We start from the raw sequence: 6414 nt of genomic DNA on the forward strand, positions 1-6414 counted from the left end.
CACATCGCCATGCGATTTACATTGGAATGAATCTAACACCCATACAGTTCTAGTGTTGATCATGCTTCGCTCGTGGAAGAGGTTTAGTCAGCGGATCTGCAACATTCAGATCCGTGTGCACTTTGCAAATATTTACTTCCTCTCATTCGACATAGTCGCAGATGAGGTTGAAGCGTCGTTTGATGTGTCTGGTCTTCTTGTGAAACCTTGTTTCCTTGGCTAGAGCAATGGCACTAGTGTTGTCACAAAACAGAGTTATTGGATTTAGTGCGCTTGGCACAAATCCAAGATCCGTCATGAACTGCTTCATCCAGACACCCTCCTTAGCTGCCTCCGAGGCAGCCATGTACTCCGCTTCACATGTAGAAACTGCTATGACGCTTTGCTTGGAACTGCACCAGCTTACCGCACCCCCATTAAGAATAAATATGTATCCGGTTTGAGACTTAGAGTCATCCGGATGAGTGTCCAAGCTTGCATCAACGTAACCCTGTACAACGAGCTCTTCTTCCCCTCCATAAACGAGAAACATTTCCTTAGTCATTTTCACGTACTTCAGAATATTCTTGACCACCGCCCAGTGTTCCACTCCTGGATCACTTTGAAACCTGCCTGCCATACTTATGGCCAGGCTGACGTCCTGTCTTGTGCACAACATTGCATACATGATAGACCCTATGGCTGAAGCATAGGGGATGATACTCATCTTTTCTCTATCTTCTGCAGTCACCGGACACCGAGTCTTACTCAACTTTATACCTTGCAACACTGGCAAGAACCCCTTCTTGGATTGCTCCATTTTGAACTTCTTCAAAACTTTATTAAGGTATGTGCTTTCTGAAAGTCCTGTTAGGCGCCTCGATCTATCTCTATAGATCTTAATGCCTAATATGTAAGCAGCTTCTCCTAGGTCTTTCATTGAAAAACATTTGTTCAAGTAATCCTTTACGCTTTATAAAAACTCCACATTGTTTCCAATCAGCAATATGTCATCCAGATATAATATTAGAAACGCTAGAGAGCTCCACTCACTTTCTTATATATACAAGATTCTCCAACAACTTGTATAAACCCAAACGTCTTGATCACTTCATCAAAGCGCTTATTCCAACTCTGAGATGCTTGCACCAGTCCATAAATGGATCGCTGGAGCTTGCATACTTTGTTAGCATTCTTTGGATCGACAAAACCTTCGGGTTGCATCATATACAACTCTTCCTTAAGAAAACCATTAAGCAACACCGTTTTGACATCCATCTGCCAGATTTCATAATCGAAAAATGCACCTATTGCTAACATGATTCGGACGGACTTAAGCATCGCTACCGGTGAGAATGTCTCATCGTAGTCAACTCCTTGAACTTGTGAAAAACCCTTTGCCATAAGTCGAGCTTTATAAACGGTCACATTACCGTCCGCGTCCGTCTTCTTCTTAAAGATCCATTTGTTCTGAATAGCCTTGCGACCTTCAGGTAATACTTCCAAAGTCCACACTTTGTTTTCATACATAGATCCTATCTCAGACTTCATGGCTTCTAACCATCTGTTGGAATTCGGGCCCACCATTGCTTCTTCATAATTCGCAGGATCATTGTTGTCTAACAACATGATAGATAAGACAGGATTCCCGTACCACTCAGGAGCAGTACGTGATCTTGTCGACGTGCGAGGTCCGACAATAACTCGATCCAAAGCTTCATGATCATCATCATTAGCTTCCTCCTCAACTGGTGTTGCCTTGACAGAGATTTCCCTCTACCATGCGCCACCATCTAGAGGGAGCAGAGGTTCCACAACCTCATCAAGTTCTATCTTCCTCCCAGTCAATTCTTTTGAGAGAAACTCCTTCTCAAGAAAAGATCTGTTCTTAGCAACAAACACTTTGCCCTCGGATCTGAGATAGAAGGTGTACCCAACTGTCTCTTTTGGGTAACCTATGAAGACACACTTTTCTGCTTTGGGTTCCAGCTTGTCAGGCTGAAGCTTTTTGACATAAGCATCGCATCCCCAAACTTTAAGAAACGACAACTTTGGCCTCTTGCCATGCCATAGCTCATATGATGTCGTCTCAACGGACTTTGACGGTGCCCTATTTAAAGTGAAGGCAACTCTCTCTAATGCATAACTCCAAAACGATAATGGCAAATCGGTAAGACACATCATATATCGCATCATATCTAACAAAGCATGATTACGACGTTCGGACACACCATTACGTTGTGGTGTTCCAGGAGGTGTCAGCTGTGAAACGATTCCACATTGTATTAAGTGAGCACAAAACTCGAAACTCAGATATTCGCCCCCTCGATCAGATCGTAGGAACTTGATATTCTTGTTACGATGATTTTCAACTTCACTCTGAAATTGCTTGAACTTTTCAAATGTTTCAGACTTGTGCTTCATCAAGTAGATATATCCATACCCACTCAAATCATCAATGAAGGTGAGAAAATAACGATATACGCCGCGCACCTCCACACTCATTGGACCCCACACATCAGTATGTATGATCTCCAACAAATCACTTGCACACTCCATTGTTCTGGAGAACAGAGTCTTAGTCATCTTGCCCATGAGTCATGGTTCGCACGTGTCAAGTGATTCGAAATCAAGTGACTCCAAAAGCCCATCAGCATGGAGTTTCTTCATGCACTTTACACCAATATGACCTAAGCAGCAGTGGCACAAAAAGGTGGCGCTATCATTGTTAACTCTACATGTTTTGGTCTCAATGTTATGTATATGTGTGTCATCACAATCAAGATTCAATATGAACAAACCCCTCACATTGGGTGCATGACCATAGAAGATATTACTCACAAAAATAGAACAACCATTATTCTCTGACTTAAATGAGTAACCGCCTCATAATAAACAAGATCCAGATATAATGGTCATGCTTAACACAGGAACTAAATAACAATTATTTAAGTTCATAACTAATCTTGATGGTAACTGAAGTGAGACTGTGCCGACGGCGATTGCATCAACCTTGGAACCATTTCCCACGTGCATCGTCACTTCATCCTTCTCCAGCCTTCGTTTATTCCGCAGTTCGTGCTTCGAGTTGCAAATATGAGCAACAAAACCGATATCAAATACCCATACACTACTATGAGAGTTGGTTAGGTACACATCAATAACATGTATATCACATATTCCTGGTTTGGCATTGGCCGCCTTCTTATAAGCCAAATACTTGGGGCAGTTGCGCTTCCAGTGACCCATCCCCTTGCAAAAATAGCACTCAATTTCCGGCTTAGGTCCAGCCTTGGGTTTCTTCGTCGGAGGAGCAATAGCTTTGCCTCTCTTCTTGGAGTTACCCTTCTTGCCTTTGCCGCTTTTCTTGAAACCAATGGTCTTATTCACCATCAACACTTGATGTTCTTTCTGGAGTTCTGACACTACGACTTTCAGCATCGTGAGTAACTCGCTGGGTGACTTATTAATCCCTTGCATGTTATAGTTCAACACAAAGCTCTTGTAGCTAGGTGGCAGTGGTTGAAGAATTTTGTCAGTGATAGCCTCTTGTGGGAGTTCAATCCCCAGCTCAGCTAGATGGTTTGAGTACCCAGACATTTTGAGCACATGTTCACTGACACACGAATTCTCCTCCATTTTGCAAGCATAGAATTTATCGGACGTCTCATACCTCTCGATCCGGGCATTCTTCTGAAAGATAAACTTCAACTCCTGGAACATCTCATATGCTCCATGACGTTCAAAACATCGTTGAAGTCCCGGTTCTAAGCCATACAAGACTGCACATTGAACTACTGAGTAGTCCTCCTTACGTGCTTGCCAAGCGTTCAAAACATCTTGATCAGACGTAACGGGTGGTTAATCTCCTAGCGCTGCATCAAGGACATAATTCTTTTTCCCAGCTTGTAGGATGAGCCTTAGATTACGAGCCCAGTCTACAAAGTTGGTACCATAATCTTTCAGCTTAGCTTTCTCTAAGAACGTATTGAAATTCAGGGTTGCTACTGCGTGAGCCATTGATCTACAACATAAAATATTGCAAAGTGGACTTAGACTATGTCCAAGACCATTAGAGTTTAGCTAATCAAATTACTAATAAACTCCCACTCAAATAGACATCCCTCTAGTTACTTGAGTGTGGCATGATATAAATACCCTAACTCAAGTCCGATCATCACGTGAGTTGAGTGCAGTTTCAGTGGTAAACATCTCTATGTTAATCATATCAACTATACGATTCATGCTCGACCTATCGGTCTCATATGTTCCGAGTCCATGTCTGCGGATGCTAGGCTCGTCAAGTTTAACCCGAGTTTTCCGCGTGTGCAACTGTTTTGCACCCGTTGTATGTGAACGTTGAGTCTATCACACCCGATCATCACGTGGTGTCTCGAAACGACGAATTGTCACAATGGTGCACTATCAGGGAGAACACAATTTATCTTTAAATTTAGTGAGGGATCACCTTATAATGCTACCGTCGTTCTAAGCAAGATAAGGTGCATAAAAGGATTAACATCACATGCAATTCATAAGTGACATGATATGGCCATGATCTTGTGCTTCTTGATCTCCATCACCAAAGCACCGGCATGATCTTCATTGTCACCGGCGCCACACCATGATCTCCATCATCGTGCCGCCATCAAGGTTGTCGTGCTATCTATGCTATTACTACTAAAGCTACAACCTAGCAATATAGTAAACGCATCTGCAAACACAAATGTTAGTTTAAAGACAACCCTATAGCTCCCGTCGGTTGCCGTACCATCGACGTGCAAGTCGATATTTAACTATTACAACATGATCATCTCATACATCCAATATATCACATCATGTCTTTGGCCATATCACATCACATGCATACGCTCCAAAAACAAGTTAGACGTCCTCTGATTTGTTGTTGCATGTTTTACTTGGCTGCTATGGGTATCTAGCATGATCGCCTCTTACTTACGCAAACCACAAAGGAGACATGCAAATTGCTATTTAACCTCTCCCCAAGGTCCGCCCGAGCTTCGCAGAAAACCGATCTAGAGGAAGAACTACGAAGTAGAGATTTAGGGTTGCACGTGGTAAAGTTGTGTCTCAAAACCCCGAAAACCTCTAGTATATATAGGAGGAGGGGAGGGGCTAGACTTGGGGCTCAAGAGAGCCCTTAGGGCATCGGCCGAGTGGAGGAGGAGGGGACTCCAACTCCAATTCGGTTTGGGGAAGGAGGAGTCCCCTCCTTCCTTCCCACCTCCCTCTTTTTTTTTCTCCTTTGATTTTTTCCTTTAGCCGACATAGCCCTATTGGGCTGGCCTCACCAGCCCACCAAGGACTAGTGCGCCACCCATGGGCTATCAGGTTCTCTCTCGGGTGGGTGGCCCCCTCTGGTATAAACCCGGAACCCATTCGTCACTCCCGGTACACTACCGGTAATGCCCGAAATCTTTCCGGAGGCCAAATGAAACAGTCCTATATATCAATCTTCGTTTTCGGACCATTCCGGAAACCCTCGTGACGTTCGTAATCTCATCCGGGACTCCGAACAACCTTAGGTCACCAACACCTATAACTCAACTATACCGAAACGTCACCGAACCTTAGGTGTGCAGACCCTGTGGGTTCGAGAACTATGCAAACATGACCTAAGACACTCCCCGGTCAATATCCAACAGCGGGACCTGGATGTCCATATTGGATCCTACATACTCTACGAAGATCTTATCGGTTGAACCTGTGTGCCAAGGATTCATATAATCCTGTGTACCATTCCCGTTGTCCTTCGGTATGTTACTTGCCTGAGATTTGATCGTCGGTATCCCTATACCTATTTCAATCTTGTTACCGGCAAGTCTCTTTACTCGTTCCGTAATACAAGATCCTGTGACTAACACTTTAGACACATTGCTTGCAAGGCTTATATGTGATGTTGTATTACCGAGTGGGCCCCGAGATACCTCTCCGTCACACGTTGTGACAAATCCCAGTCTTGATACATGCTAACTCAACGGACACCTTCGGAGATACCTATAGATCACCTTTATAGTCACCCAGTAACGTTGTGACGTTTGATACACACAAGGTATTCCTCCGGTGTCAGTGAGTTACATGATCTCATGGTCAGAGGAATGAATACTTGACACGTAGAAAACAATAGCAACAAAATGACACGATCACATGCTATGTTCATAGTTTGGATCTTGTCCATCACATAATTCTCCGAGTGATGTGATCCAGTCGTCAAGTGATAACACTTGCATATGGTCAGAAAACCTTAACCATCCTTGATCAACTGGCTAGTCAACTAGAGGCTTACCAAGGACATTGTTTTGTCTATATATCCACACATGCATTTATGTTTTCATTCAATACAATAATAGCATGGATAATAAACTATTATCTTGAAACAGGAAATATAATAATAACTATTTTATCATTGCCTCT

Source organism: Hordeum vulgare, chromosome 1H (assembly GCF_904849725.1).
Source record: "Hordeum vulgare subsp. vulgare chromosome 1H, MorexV3_pseudomolecules_assembly, whole genome shotgun sequence".
Lineage (NCBI taxonomy): Eukaryota > Viridiplantae > Streptophyta > Magnoliopsida > Poales > Poaceae > Hordeum > Hordeum vulgare.